Here is a 14,640-nt window from a genome sequence, read left to right as displayed (position 1 = left end):
GGCCACTGTGTACGAGCGATGCACCTGCAACCATCCCACAGAACCCTGGCCACTGTGTACGAGCGATGCACCTGCAACCATCCCACAGAACCCTGGCCACTGTGAAGGAGTGATGCACCTGCAACCATCCCACAGAACCTTGACCACTGTGAAGGAGCGATGCACCTGCAACCATCCCACAGAACCCTGGCCACTGTGAAGGAGCGATGCACCTGCAACCATCCCACAGAACCTTGACCACTGTGAACGAGCGATGCACCTGCAACCATCCCACAGAACCTTGGCCACTGTGAAGGAGCGATGCACCTGCAACCATCCCACAGAACCTTGACCACTGTGAAAGAAAGATGCCCAGGAAACTCCAAGGGAGACTGGATGCAGATCAGCCAAAGCCTCACATCCTGCTCAAAGGATGTCGACATTGGTATAAATGTCCCCCAACATACAGCCTTTTTCTGTTAGGGTGAGTATTGTGACCAATCAAAAGAGCAGAGTTCAACTTCCATTGTTCACTCAAAAGGGCTTCTTACACAATCACTATGTCAGAAACCGGACTGGCACTCGCCTGTGCCTTCACTTTGGAGGTCTTGCTGTTGATGGGTTTCTTGTCTTTCTTGTTTCGTGATGTGTGTCGTGAAGATAGGGGCGAGACTCTCCTGACGCCACGCTGCCTGAATAGCGTAAGCCCAGGCAGGGTGACCCCCGGAGCATAAGGCCAAAGGTACTTTACAGGAGAAAACCCGTCCACGAAGGGTAAGGGAAAAACCTGTGTCGAAAGGTCAGATTTCTGATGTTGTTGCAGAGAGGAGGAGAATCACACAACGAGTCCAAGATGATGTGCCAGAAACTCTGACCAAGGTAGAGCGTGATCCGTTAGAAACTGAAAGATCCAAGAGGAGCACGGGAGCCAAGGAGAGGGGAACCGGGAGTCGAGAGGAACATTTGCATAAGAGGGAACCAGGAACAAGGACAGAAAATGGAAGAATTCCAGGAGCGCTGAGCAGGGAAAGAATTACCTGCGTTGAAACGCGCTGAACCGAATACTGCAGCAGCTGGTAAACGAAGAAACCGGAAGAACCGGCTCTGCTGCAGAAAGCGGCGCGAACGCTAGACCACCGCAAGGGCTTCTGCGTGAGACTGCGGGTGCCATCTTTGGGGGGGGGGGAATAAATGGCTCCAACAAAATGAGGGATGCATCGCCATGCCGACCACAAGGACCAAGAGTGTCGGTTCATGACACATATCACAGACTTGTTTCACGTTTAAAATTGGGGGCATTCAAAGCTTGTGGCCTGGGGTCACACCCCTGAGTCCCACTTAGGCCATCTCCCACTCCCCAGGTTCCCAGAGTTAAAGACTCCACTTCCAGCACTGATCATGATGATGTGTTGGCAACACTTGGAATGCCAATGTTGGATTGCACTCGCCCTTCTCTGCCCCCTTTCCAACTGTTTTCGCCAGTTGCTCTGCCTTGCCAATGTTGGAATAAAGCGCGCTAACCTTCTGATCAAGCAAATAGTTCCGCGACTTCCCCTCTATCAGCGGCAAGTGGTATGTGAGAGGAGATTGCCCCGGCTCCTTCAGTGGGACGATGCTGAGGGAGTGGGGGCCATGAGTGGTCCCACTCACCACTCGAATGGACTTCACTTGCACTACCTAGGTCCGTTTCTTTTTTCACGTGCCAATATCTCTGCTCACCCTAGGCTGTTTGTAGGCATCCGAAGCCAAGAGAGAACCCTGCCATCATGACATGACCAGACTCTCTGTCTTGGTTTTGCTCTAGCCACGGCTCCATTGTGTCCAGTCTAACGAGGGTAGTAGCCAGTGCCTTAAGTAGGCTTGTAAATTGAGCTGAGGCTCTTAGGGGAGCGTGGCTTGCAAGGGGGCATGTCCTGACGGGCTGCAGACGACCCCACCAGACACCCCTTTGCAGGGTCATCACCCTCTTCTCCCTTTGGCAAGAGGATGCTGATGGCTGAATCTCTTGACTAAAGGGATGCCTGACAGGGATCAGCAACTTCGCTTTTTTTCTTTAATCATGGCGCTGACTCCTGCCAGGCGTCCCTCTGACTAAGCGATGCAGCGATCACCACTACATCTCTTAGTAAAAGGGGTGCCTGGTGGAGGCTAGTGCCCCCATTAGGAATGAAAAGGCAAAGCGGAGGCCTTTTTTTTCTGAAGCCTATAGAAAAAAGCCTCAGCCTCTAGCAGCCACATTGGCTGGAGCTACTGGGGACTTTAGGAAACCGCGGCAGCGCCCCGTCTCAGATACATTTTTCGGAGGCTACGGGGCTCTGCTCCCGCTAGCCCCGGCCCACTTAAAGCCCCAGTAGAAGTCTTTTCCTCTGAGCCCATCCACACCACCCAGCATTTTCACTGACATCCACTGTTTGCAATGTCTTGAGGCCCATTGCTCTAGGTGGTCAAAGGCAATATTCCCTGAGCCCTGTTTGCCCAGTCCACTCTGCTCTCGCCCTCCTGTGATGCTGAAGAACAAGCCAACTACACATATTCTTGCCATTTGGCTGTGAAAGGCTGTGAAATACTTGAATGCTTAGTCTTAAATTCTCAAACTTGAAGCATCGCCTAAGAGGCCAGTGGACGACTTACTAGGCAGAAGAGTACTTTTGGGTCATGTCAGTCTTTTTCTCTCATAGAAGACAGTTTTCAGCAGGCACACAATATGCGATGGTCCGTGATGCCATTACAAACAATACATTGCTTTGGGAATGGGCGTTTGTTTTGGCGTATGTTGGATCTGCAATAGCTATTTCTGCCAGCTTCCTGTGACAGCAAATGCACTTTGAGTCAGTGCAAATGCGGTACGCTGCGCAACCCTGACACTAGATATGCCCCTCAGACGCACCATTGCAAACCCTGTATACCTCTGCCCCTGTAAAGAATCACAGGCCAAGGGTTGAAAGCCTTGCAGTGTAACTCTTTCAATCCCAGATGCAATTCTTCCAGCCTGCGAGCGCCCTCTAGAGGCCAGGCACTGAATGTTCCTCATTTGTGTGTGCTGTTGTTTGAGGGACATTGGGTGACCAGGGCCGGGGATTTGCAGGGCCCTGGGCATAATATATTTGAATCGCAGAAAATTATTTCAGAAAATTAGTCTTTAATATCTGTGGTAATCAAATAAACTGACGATTAGTGTATGCCTTTTAACTGTTAATATAACTTATCGAAGCAAAACCTATTTACTGGGAACATATTAAAGCAGTCAGAGTAAGAAAATCCGCAGGTCTTCAAATGTTATAAACAGGGCGCCAGTCCTAAAAAAAGTGGGGCGGGGCTCATTAACATACGCACAGGGACTGAAAGTATCTAAAAGTGAAATACGCACATTTAATTCAACCGGCCTTCCCTAACGGAAGAAAATTCACAATACAAATGAGCACTGACTTTAAAAAATAAATCATAAATAATCACACGAAAAACAGATAGAGGAGATCTTCCTATAAAGCAGCAAAGTAAAAAAGGTGCGCCCCTTTTAAACCCAAAAATATATATTGAAATATTCAAAATACCAATACAAGACATTTGCTTTGAAGACACGTTCATGTGGTCTTGTGGGTCAGTGTGTGCCCAGAGAACTTGGGGACCTGGATTCAAATTCCAGTGGACAAACACTGGAGCAGGCAAGCTTTTCTTGCATTCCGGCCTCAAAAACACGCAAGGGGGGGTGGCGTCCACACTGGGGGAAAAAAGTGGGGGGACGCTGTCACGTACCGTCAACTTGTGAAAATCAGCAAAGGATTAGACCGTCTCTTCATTGATGAACCTGGGAAATCATCACAGCCAGTTTGCTCTCTGCTCCTTTCCCCTCCTCATCCCAATGCTTGGCTTTTAGCAATACTCGTTTTTTATAAAGAGGACTTGGAAAGTACACACATCATTCAGTGCTCCTGAAACATAAGAATCCTAATAGAAATGTGAAACGGAAAGAGTAGAACTGTTGCGTTATACCCCTATCTTGAAGACTACAAATACCAGAATGCAATTCAGCAAAAGGATACCAAATGGCTTGCAGGCTTTCTTTCAAGACTGAAAGACTCATAACAAAAGAGAATGTGTGCTTCTGCTTTCTCTCTCCCTCTCCCCAGCTAAATTCTTCACTGAACCTGCACCTGGGCCACTCTCACCGACCTCGGTCCTTGGCCCAGCCACTCTCCACTTGCACTGCCTCCCTGGCAACCCCTGCACTGCAGGACTGTCTCTGCATCCCTACAGCTCCCCCCTCCCAGCACTTGTCTGCACTTACCTTGCACTTGCCACCAGCTGGCCCTATTTATTATTTATTTATTTTATTCTACTTACCCTGTTCAGCACTCCCCCCCCCTCCCCTTCCCCTTGCACTTTTTCCCTTCCCCCCTACCCCTGCACTTGCGTGATCTGAATGACACCTGGCCTAGTAGGATCGTTGTCTGTCTTCCCCTTGCTCCCCCCTCCCTGCCTCGTCGCGCCTTGAAACACTTGTGTATAGGCGCGTTACAAATGTCATATCATATCGTATCATAAGGTAACTTGGGTTTTACATGTGTTGACAACGGCATGCTTCATATGTGGCAAATGAAACGTGAAATTCGACAAAAAAATAAACCTATTTGGCACACAAAAAGGCGTACACATGAAAACTAGGGAGAAATACTTCACAACTTTTTTGTTAACATATTTTAATTGCCTTCAAAGATGGATCTGGGCAGCTAACTTTTTGTGTGTGTGCTTTCAAAATAAAATACCTCTTTTGAACTCCTTGTCTTAAACAATGGTTCTTAAATTACCATTACTTATAAAAAAAAAGCTTCCACTTTGAACGCTCTGCTAAAACAAATATTTAATTTGATTTATTTGCATTTTTAAAGCGCTCACACAGCCCGGGGGCTTCGAGGCGCTGTTACAGGAATTTGTCTTTGTTGCATATTTATAACGCGCTTAATACCCAGAGGTTTCAAAGCACGGACCCATGGATCGAACTTGTGTTGCTTTGTGTCGTCTTGTTTCCAAGGTGAGTACGTTGCCGCTGAGCTATCTTCCCGGGGTGATGAAGTCTAACTGTGATGACCCACAGGGTCTGATGGACTGCTGGGGAGGTGGGCAGAGTGGATATTTGTCTCTGGAAGAGGATCACTGGGGTGTGGAAACTAAAAGCACGGCCTTGCTAAATCGGGAGTCCTGTGCCCGAAAGCAGCGCAGTTGCGCAGCCTTTGTTCAATGTTAATGTAAAAGGTATTTGTACTGTACACCGTCACCAACGGAATTGGTCGCCAGGCGGATCTGAAAACAAGAAGCGGGGTGAGTTAGTCCGGTGAAGAGGGAGAGGAGAGTGAGAGACGTGGTGTGCTGTTGGCAGCTTCAGTTCGGTTTTCACTGTGCGCTGAGCTTTGGTGTGAATATCGGACCAATGCGAGACCTTGTGTGCTGTTGATGCGGTTTGTGTTGTTTCTAGTTGCAGTGTGGTGAAGTGCGTGAGTTTAAAACAATTCACATTATTTCATATACTCTCTGTAGTTGGTGACTGCCTGGTACCACAAAATCACAGGGCCCGGGGCAACGGCACACACTGCCCATGCCTTGGGCCGGACCTGTGGGGGGACTTTATGTTTCTGTTAAAAGCAGAAGTCAAAGTGGGCTGCAATTGAAGGGTACAACCTTGCCTTGCTTCGCAGGGAAAGCCACGTGGGTTCCCTTACTTTATGCAACCCGAGTAACCGTTCCAGGACAGTAATTTTTTTTTTTTTAAAACTTCTTCCGTCCTGGGGATTCAAACCCGAGCCCTGGTGATAACTGTGCTGTCTGTCATGCATGGATTGGTGTTTATTTCAATAGGCTGCATTGTCAAGCAGACACAAAGCCTAGCCTGGCAGCGATCTGCATATGAATTTGCTGTAGGTGCAGCAGTGTTTGCAGGTTATGGGAGGGGTGTGTCTGGCTATAGACATGGGCATGTCCCTTTAGAGGTGCGACTGGTGGGTGATTGGAAGGGGAGCCTGGATAAAGCCGCAGCTGTGGGGGACAATGGCAAATTAATGATGGTCATTTAAATGCATTTTCTTGCACTTCAGTATTGCTAGAAGGGTTGCTAAACTCGGTGTTGCAGGGTGGAGTGGAGGAAAGGAAAGACCTGGCATGGGGATTATTTGGGGATGGGGGGTGACATTGAGTACTGGGGGTTATTGGGAAGTGGGCAGAAAAGGGGCCCCATCAAAGGGGACATAGGTCCACTACTTTTTGCTTTACACTTCGACCACTGGTTAAAAGGAGTTTGCTTTGATCGGGCACTCGGCCAGGTCAGGCATGTGCATCCGGAGGTAGCCAGCGGCCTGGCCTTTTGAAAAGGAAGGAAGCAGGGGAGGTGGGGCGATGAGTGTGACTCCGTGAAGGGATTGTGGGAAGTCACTGATGGTGTGGGCCGGCAGGCCTTGAAGCCCGGCCAGTAGTTCATAGGATTCTCGAGCAAGCTGCACTGGTTCTGGGTGCTGTGCAGAGCGAGGACGGCCCAGCGAGGTGCAGAGCTTTGGACGTGAGGGGATGTGTTTAGGCTGAAATAGGAAGTGGCCTCCGTGTGAGGCCTTCATTGATGCAAGCGGTGCTGGGAAGTGCGCACGCCACGCTTGAGACATCGCGGGAGTTCTCAGATTGGGCAAGGTGGCCAGGGTACGTGAGTGCAAGTGGCGCTGTGGACGGGCGGGGCCTGAAGGGACCAGAGACTGGCGGCGCTGCCTGCGCGTGAAAGGAACCAGTGTCCGACCAGCATCTGGCAGAGTGGGAGCCTGTCAGGGACCACAGTCTGGGGGCACAGCGTGAACAGACCCTCGGCCTGAAGGGGCTATATTCTGCAAGGAACCTGAGCTCTGTTGGACCTTCTCCTTACAGAGCTGGAGTCTGTTTGGGACCGGAACATTAATGGGATGGCAGCTTGACTAGTTTATTAATCGTACATGCCTGGGCCGCCATAGCAATCTAGTCCTGATATACGAGTGAGCTCCGTGGAGCAGTGACCTGCCCGAGATTTGAAGCCAACACAGTGCCAGGGATCGGCATGGCTAAAGCCTAGAGGAGCCTGAAACCAACGGGGATGGCCTCTGGATCCTGACCAGGCCAGCGACCACCCAGAGCTGCCAAGAGGACAGTAGAGACTCGGGGCTCAGGTAGGGTGGAGGCTCGCACCCCATCCCAGCTGATGACGCTGTACCCTGCCTGCCCGCCCGGGGCAGCTTCAACGAGCAGGTGCAAGTCTGGACTTTGATTAGAAAGCCGGAAACACCCAGAAGGTAATTATAAGTCCGCACTGGCGAGGAGGAGGCTGCCAGGCAGTTATGTGTCGGGGGTGTTGTCAGGGGGTCCATGTGAGGAAACTCTGAGATGACTGGGGGAGTGTGGGGAGTGCATGACTACTCTGCGTGGATGTATTGCATGCGAGGTGACAGCGATCGAGGGGGAGATATGTGAGGTGGGCGGGTGCTTTGCGGAACGACAGCAAGTATGGAAACAGTGTATGGAGACTGAGGAAACTGTATGAGGAGATTTGCATGGGGAGGCAGCGTGTATGAATCGTGTGCACGAGGAGGCCGAAGGGCCTATGCAGTGTGTGTGAGGCGACTGTAGCAGAGGAGGCTGTATGTAGGGCTGGTTCCAGGATGTGCACGCCCTGTGTGGCAGAATAGGTGTGGGTCTCCCCATTTGCATTTGTATTGACATCGCCTGAAGTAACATCACAGAAAATTGTGTCATAAGGAGTAACATCAGTCTTTGGTATTCAAGGGCAAAATGTGAAGTCACTTTACCAATCTTCAGACACTCTTCCTTTATGCATTGGTGTCCCCCAGGGTTCGGTTCTAGGCCCTCTACCTTTTCCTCTGTACACTACACTGCTATTTAAAATGATTGCTTCTTTAATGTTTTCATGGCACTTTTACGCAGATATGATATGATAAGTCATTTATAACGCACCTGTACACAAGTGTTTCTAGGTGCAATAAGACAAGGTGGGGAAGACAGAGAAAGTACAAGACAAACGATCTTACTAGGCCTTGTCATTCAGATTATGCAAGTGTGAGAACGAGAAGTGCAAGGGGAAAGGGAGGGGGGAAGCACAAGGGAAAGGGAGGGGAAAACAGGGCAGCAATGCTCTGAGTAAGTGCAGCCAGGGCAGCACTGCTCTGGGTAGTGCAAGAAGAACAAGGCACTGTAGGATTACAGTTCCAGCCCCTAAGTACGTGGTAGGACTGGTGGCAGTGCAAGGGTGACTGATCAAGAAAGAGCCTCGTACCCAGTGAGACTCTGAGGGTAGCCAAGCAACCAGCCAGTACAGCAGGCAGGTAGGTCAGCAGGGGAGGGAGAGAGAGAAAGCAGAGGAGAATAGGAACGGTTTGAGCTGCTTCCAGACCTTCAGGTGGTTCGGCTCAAGTTTGAGAGGGGCAGGGAGGCCATTCCAGATTGAGGTACCTGCAGAGGAGAGAGATCTACCCTCCCCTCTCTGCCTGGAGAAGCGTCTAACCCTTAGAGAGTTGGAGGTAGCTGAGCAAAGGGCTTGAGAAGGAAGGTATTTTGGAAGAGAGCGTTGGATGTAGTGCGGGCCCTGGCCCCAGAAAGCCTTGTGGACAATGCAAAGGGTCTTGAACTTGATACTTGCAGCTACTGGAAGCCAGTGGAGAGATTGCAGGGCTGGAGAGATACGGTCCCTGGGCTTTAGGCCAAGGATAAGTCTTGCAGTCCTGTTCTGAATTGGAGGACCGAGAGTAGAGGAAGGCAGATTGAGAAAGAGGCTGTTGCAGTAGTCCAGCCTAGAGAGAACCAGGGCTCTGGAGACAGTGAGCTTCTGGGGGGGAAGTGAGAAAGAGAAGAGTTCCTCTGAGGAGGTGCAGCTGGTAGTGGGACTTCTTGGCGATGTCCGAGATGTGAGGAGAGAAAGAGAGAGTTGAGTTGAAGACGACACCAAGGTTTTTTGCCTCGCAGGAAGGTGATGGAGGAGATCCCATGGTGGGCAGCCAGTGTGTGAGAGGGAAAGCAGGGGCAGGGGTCCCAATGAAAAGGATCTCTGTCTTACTGGCATTAACACAGAGATTGTTGGAGGTGTACCAATCGTGAATTTCGGATAGACAGGCAGTAATGAGCAAGAGAAGAGAGGAGGCTGAGGGGAATCTGAAGGAAAGCTGAGTGTCATCCGCACAACACTGAAGTTAGAGGAGAAGGTGGAGATCAGGTGGGCCAAAGGGACCAAGTAGAGGTTGAAAAACCAGGGTGAGACAATAGAGCCCAGGGAAATGCCACAGGTAGAGAGCCCAGGGGAATGCCACAGGTAGAGAGAGGGATCGCTTGATCAGGATGGCGTGTTTGACTGTGTCGAAAACAGAGGAAAGATCGAGGAGGATGAGGACAGAAGGAATGCTGGAATCGAGGTTAGAGAGCAGCTCTTCATGGGTGTTCAGGAGACAGGTTTCTGTGCCTCTGGCAGCTGTCAAGCCAGACTGATGGTCATGGAGGCAACCAACAGATTCAGTGCGGAGAGTAAGCTGTGAGATGGCCAACTTTTCCAAGAGTTTACGCAGGAAAGGGGTGATGGAGATTGGGTGATAGTTTGACAGGCAGGTAGGATCGGCAGACGGCTTCATGAGGAGGGGGTGCTCAAGGGAGTGCTGAAGTCGAGAGGGGAAAGTTCCAGTGCAAAAGAGTAATTACAGAAATCACCAAGGCTGGAGCGAGGGTGTTAATATGGGCCTTGATGGTTCTGAAGGAGCAAGGGAGCAGCTGTTTGGACGACACTTTCATAGATCGTACTTGTCTAGAAACCTTGTGAGGTGTTGTCAGAGCAAAAAAGGAGGAGGAGAGGGAGGGATGGCCAAAGGGGGGCCAAGAGAGGAAGAGGGAGAGGAAGAGGAGATAGAGGACAGGATTTCCTGAGTTTTGGCATTGAAGTGTGAGGCCAGAGCGCACCGGACGGCCTGGGAGGGAACGGGAGAGGTAGAGACTGCAACAAGATTGGGCAGTTCCTTGCAGATTTTATAGAGTTTGGCCGTGTAGTTAGAGGCCGCAGAGACGTGGGCTTGAAAGTGTGCTCTCTTCTTGGACAGGACAGAGAGTCTGTATTGCCTGTGGAGCAAGCGGCAGGCCAGTTTGTCCGAAGACGCCCCCAAAGTCCTCCACTTCCTCTAAGCGACCCTGCACTTGCATTTCAGGAAGGCAAGGTCGGAATCATACCAAGAGTCGCACTTGGAGGTAGGCTCCAGCCAGATTCTCATGACAGGGGCACAGACGTCCAGGGTGTTGAAAATAGAAAGATGCAGATTAGAAAGGGCTGTGTCAGAAGGGCTGTGTCAGGTTGTTAGCCAGCCTCAGGAGTAGGAGAAGCAGAGAAAGTAGAGGCAAAGGCATTGACTGACACACACTTCATGTGCTCAATGACTGAGAAGGTAGGTGGCAGTGCTTGGGGGGGGGGGGTTGCCTGAGGAATAGAGTGTTTTATATTGAGAGGAGAGTAGTAAGTGATCAGTCCAAAAGAGAAGAGTACTGAGAGGGTTAGAGAGGGGGATGTCTGAGGTGATGAGGACATACTTTCTGGCAGAATGTGTGGGTCCAGAGAGCTGAATGGAAAGATAGTGTCGCAGAGGTTGCAGAAAAGCCCAAAGGAGGGATTTGAAGCATCCAGGTGTATGTTGAGATCTGAGGAGGAGAAGTTGAGAAATAGAGGCAAGGAGGGAAGAGGAGAGGTTGGCCCATTCAGAGAGGAAGAGGGCGACCTGGTCAGGTGGCCTGTAGATGGTGGCCACAGTTATCAAGTGGCCAGGAGAGATAGAGAGCCTGCATACCATACCAAAGGAGGAGTAGGCCTCCATAGGGATGACAGAGGCTAGGACACACTCCGGAAAGATAAGGGCTACTCCACCTCCAGGATGGTTTGGATCTGGGTTTCAGAGAGGATCTTGTAGCCCTCATGGAGGAGAGTGTCAAAACTCGTGACAGAACTGGCTGTAAACCATGTCTCTTGAGAGCAAGGACATCTAGGTTGAGTTGTTTGAGGAGGTAACAGATGTCAGAGGAGTGTTACACAGCAGAACGAGCGTTGAGAGTAGCGACGTGGAGCAGGTTGCCACATTTGAAAGACTTCGTGAGGGGTACAGGCTTGAGGTACACCCCGCTGAGGTCGTAAAGGGGCCCAAGGGTGGGCAGAGGAGAAAGATGAGGGTGCCAGAGAGGTGGTGGTAGGAGTAGCAGGAGAAGGGAGGAAGTTGCTAAGACGTGGGAAACGCCTATCAAAAAGGAGGAGATTGGGTTGAGGGCCCTAAACCAATACAGCACCATTCAGATAGACATTAATGATAGTCTTGGAGGAGTGGAAGGGGGCCAAGAAGACCTCCCACCTAGTGCCACCATTAATGGGAGAGGAGGAAAAAAAGAGAGAACATAGACCAAATGAAGGTTCCATTGGTCTGGAGAGGGGACAACAAAGAGGATGTCAGTGAGAGTCTGTCTGGAGGAAGCCCTGGTGTAGGTATCAGCGATAGGGAGGGCCTGAGTTGGAGACCAGGAAGTCCCTCTTGAACTTCTTCCTTGCAGACTTAGTGAGAGGAATAAGGTAAAAGATAGATTAGCAGTTAGAGAAGATGGTAGAGACAGAGAGCACCATAGGGGGTGCAAAGGAGGTAGGCAGAGGAGAAGGGGTTGAGAGAAGAGAGACAGACGCACAGCCCTGTGGCACACAACTTAGAATGTGCAGGGGGAGGGAGAAGGAGGAGGGGTGCCGGGGCCACAACAAAGGATGACGCATGAGGGGAACAAGTAACTCACAACAAAGAATGGCACGTCTTACGGGGGCTTGATCTAGGTGGGAGCCTAGAAAGAACCCGCAACAATGCCAGTTACCGAAATGTGAAAAAAAACACCCAGATGCAACCTTCCCAGAAGGGGTGAAAAAGGCACGTTTTTGAGCACAGCAATACAACACACCCAGATTCGGCTTACCTTATCAGGTTGACGACTGCATGCTATGTGCTACCACGGCAGACACCGGCAGGCATCACTGGAGCTGTCCTTAGCCTCTAGTACTTGGCCAAGTGGGCTGCCACGGGAGGGGGTGGCCGATTTAAAGTACCCTCCAACCAATGGGAGCACGGTGGGAGGGACAACAAACAAAGAAGCAACCGGGACAACGGGTGGGGGAGTGGGCATACACGCGATAAGGCACGATAATAAAACTTTTACAAATGCACCTGTCCTCACCCCAGCACCAGAGAAGTTGGCGTTGCCTGATGATGGTGAGGATGGCCTGTGGGGACAGAGGGAGAAAAAACATGTTGGAGCATGCTTACCTGTTTTCTGAGCAGGGGTATGGGCCCTGGATCTGAAGAGGCCCAAGCAGGACTTGCCCTTTTCTATGTCTGCCCTTTGCTTCGGACACCCGGGCGAGAGACGCCCTTGATCTCCCTAGACAGCGGCTTGAGAAACGGAACGCTTAAACCACTGATGCCCAGGACTCAAATAGAAGGGGGATAGCGCGGCTTAGATTTTCTTTTCCTTCTTGTCACGATCACATTCCCTTCATTTCACCCTCTCAACCTGTCTTTCCGCCTGGGCCAATTTTGCTTCCATCCTTCTTATCTTACTTTTTCTTCATCAGCTTGAAATCTTGTAGTCACCCATATGACAATAGTCTCTCTTTTTCCTCCCACATCTGGCTAATTCGTCTCGCTTTATTTGATATCATATTTCCAAAATGTGGGCCTTTTTAACGTTTCACTCTACTAAAACTTTGATCAGCTCTCTTGTTTTTTCTCGTTCAGATTACTGCTCTGCACTTCTGGTGCATCTTCCTGCGTATGCTTTAGTACCACTTGAATACATCTTCAATGCTTCCATATGACTGCTCTCTCGTCTTCCTTCCTGTTCTTCTATTTCAGCCCCTCTTGTCTCTCTTTGCCGGCTCAGGTTTTGCTATCACTTTCTTTTTCTTTTCTTATGTATTTTTCATTAATACTTACAGGGTCTAGTTCCTCTCCAGCTTCTCTTGTCTCTGTACACTCCTTATCATTCTCTTCGTTCTGCCTCCTTATGTCTCCTGTGGGTACGCCGTCCGCCCTGTGCCCAAACCCCTTTCCGAGTATTCACCCTGCCGGCTCCTTTTGTTCTGCAGAAAAATGACTATGCACTGACTTTGCACGGACTTTGCACTGCAAAACAACACTTTGCACAGTTCCATGAATCAGGGTTTGTGTCGGCAGTGCAAAGGCACTTTATGGCAGTGCCAAGTCATTTTGAACCGTGCAAAGAATTCCATGAATATGGCCGTGTGCATAAACCCGCTACGTGAAACTGGCTGGACCGGAACCCTGGCGGGGCCTGAAGGGTTCCCCTCTCCCCAGGGCCTGTCTGTATTTCATTGAGGTGGGGACTCAGTCAGGGTTTAAATGTCCAGATTTGATACTTGCCAGGTCATTGTTGCCCTAGCGACGGCTTCTTTTCATCTTCACACTCCCCTGCCTTCTTTTTCTTTTACACTTTTCTCTTTCCCACCTTATTTCCTCTGCTGCCTTTCAAATTCAAGTCTGTATTGCCTTGGAGCGTTGAACAGTATGGGTGGAGGCGGGGGTGGGTCCGATGGGGGCGCACATGCCTGACAAGGCAGGGAGGCACTGGCAGTTCGCCAGCCAGAACGTGCAGCCTCTGCTGCAGCTGTTTTCTGCACCTAGAAAGGCTGTTCTCGCCAGTGGCTGTGCCTTCTCTTTTGCACAACCACAAAAGCACATCACAACCGCACAAGAAACTAAAGAAAAAGTTCATTGCAACAGGAAATGGGTCTGGGATAAGGAAAGGCAAAATGCAGCGCAGAGACAGAACCCTGCCGGCTGCAAAGCCTCACCGCCCATCCAACGAGGGGCGGCGAGGACTGTGGGAGGACAGGAACCATTCTACCGGTGGACAACTTGCTTTAGGCACTTGCCGCCTCGACATGGGTTCCATGTATGCAGGCCTGCCAGGGCCACAGGGTGGGGCTGAAGGAAAGCCAAAGAGCCAGAGCGGGGAGATGGAGAAAAGAAATTGCACGAGGGAAGGGGAAGGGGAAGGGAAAGGGAAACTGGGCAAGGGAAAGGAAAGCAACAAGAAAGAAAAGGATAGAGAAAGAAAAAGCGAAGAAAAAGAAAAGATGTGAGAGGGAAAAGAGGGGGAAGGAAGACGAAAAGTAACGGGAAAATTGCAGTAAAAAGGCACAAGGAGATGAAGGAAGGTGAGGAAGGCACGGGTGTAAGGATGGAGAAGAAGGGAAAGGGAGATGGAAGGAGAGGAGGGGGGACGAACCATAGAAAGGCAGAGTAGAAGGAGTTGGAGGGGTCAAGGAAGGAGAAACACTAGAAAGGATTGCTTTTAAGAGGGCTGCAACGGAGGTGGACGTGGGAGAAAGTTATGTATGGCAAGGAGAGAAGCGGAGCAACACGCTACCGGTGTAATAAAAATGTCCTAACAGTCTGTGCCTTCACTGAAGTCCTGTTGAAAACAAGCTTTGATAAAGCCATTCGTTTTGGCTTCTGTATAAGTGTTGGGCATTTTCCAGGCCCTGCTTTTATATGTATGCTACCTTCAATGGTCAGCTAATACCAGTAAGGGTATGCCTGGCAAAGGCCAGCCCCATGCCTACACAAAAGCAAA

The 14,640-nt window shown here is 50.3% G+C and overlaps 1 protein-coding gene across 5 annotated transcripts in view; it reads left to right on the top strand.

The window, feature by feature from the left end:
• The window catches only part of FGR (FGR proto-oncogene, Src family tyrosine kinase), a 367,556-nt gene that overhangs the window by 190,256 nt on the left and 162,660 nt on the right, over window positions 1-14,640 (top strand). For 2 of the 5 annotated variants that reach the window (XM_069622911.1, XM_069622910.1), the window contains exon 1: window positions 6,446-7,274. The exons of the other annotated variants lie outside the window; for them this stretch is intronic. The gene's annotated coding sequence lies outside the window, so the exon portion shown is untranslated. Of the gene's footprint in view, window positions 1-6,445; window positions 7,275-14,640 lie in introns of those variants that run through there. 5 annotated transcript variants of the gene reach the window in all.

Source organism: Ambystoma mexicanum, chromosome 11 (genome assembly GCF_040938575.1).
Source record: "Ambystoma mexicanum isolate Mex_15411 chromosome 11, UKY_AmexF1_1, whole genome shotgun sequence".
In the NCBI taxonomy this organism is placed as follows: Eukaryota; Metazoa; Chordata; class Amphibia; order Caudata; family Ambystomatidae; genus Ambystoma; species Ambystoma mexicanum.
Note: the sequence above shows the minus strand (reverse complement) of the source record. Positions and strands in the feature narration are given on the sequence as shown.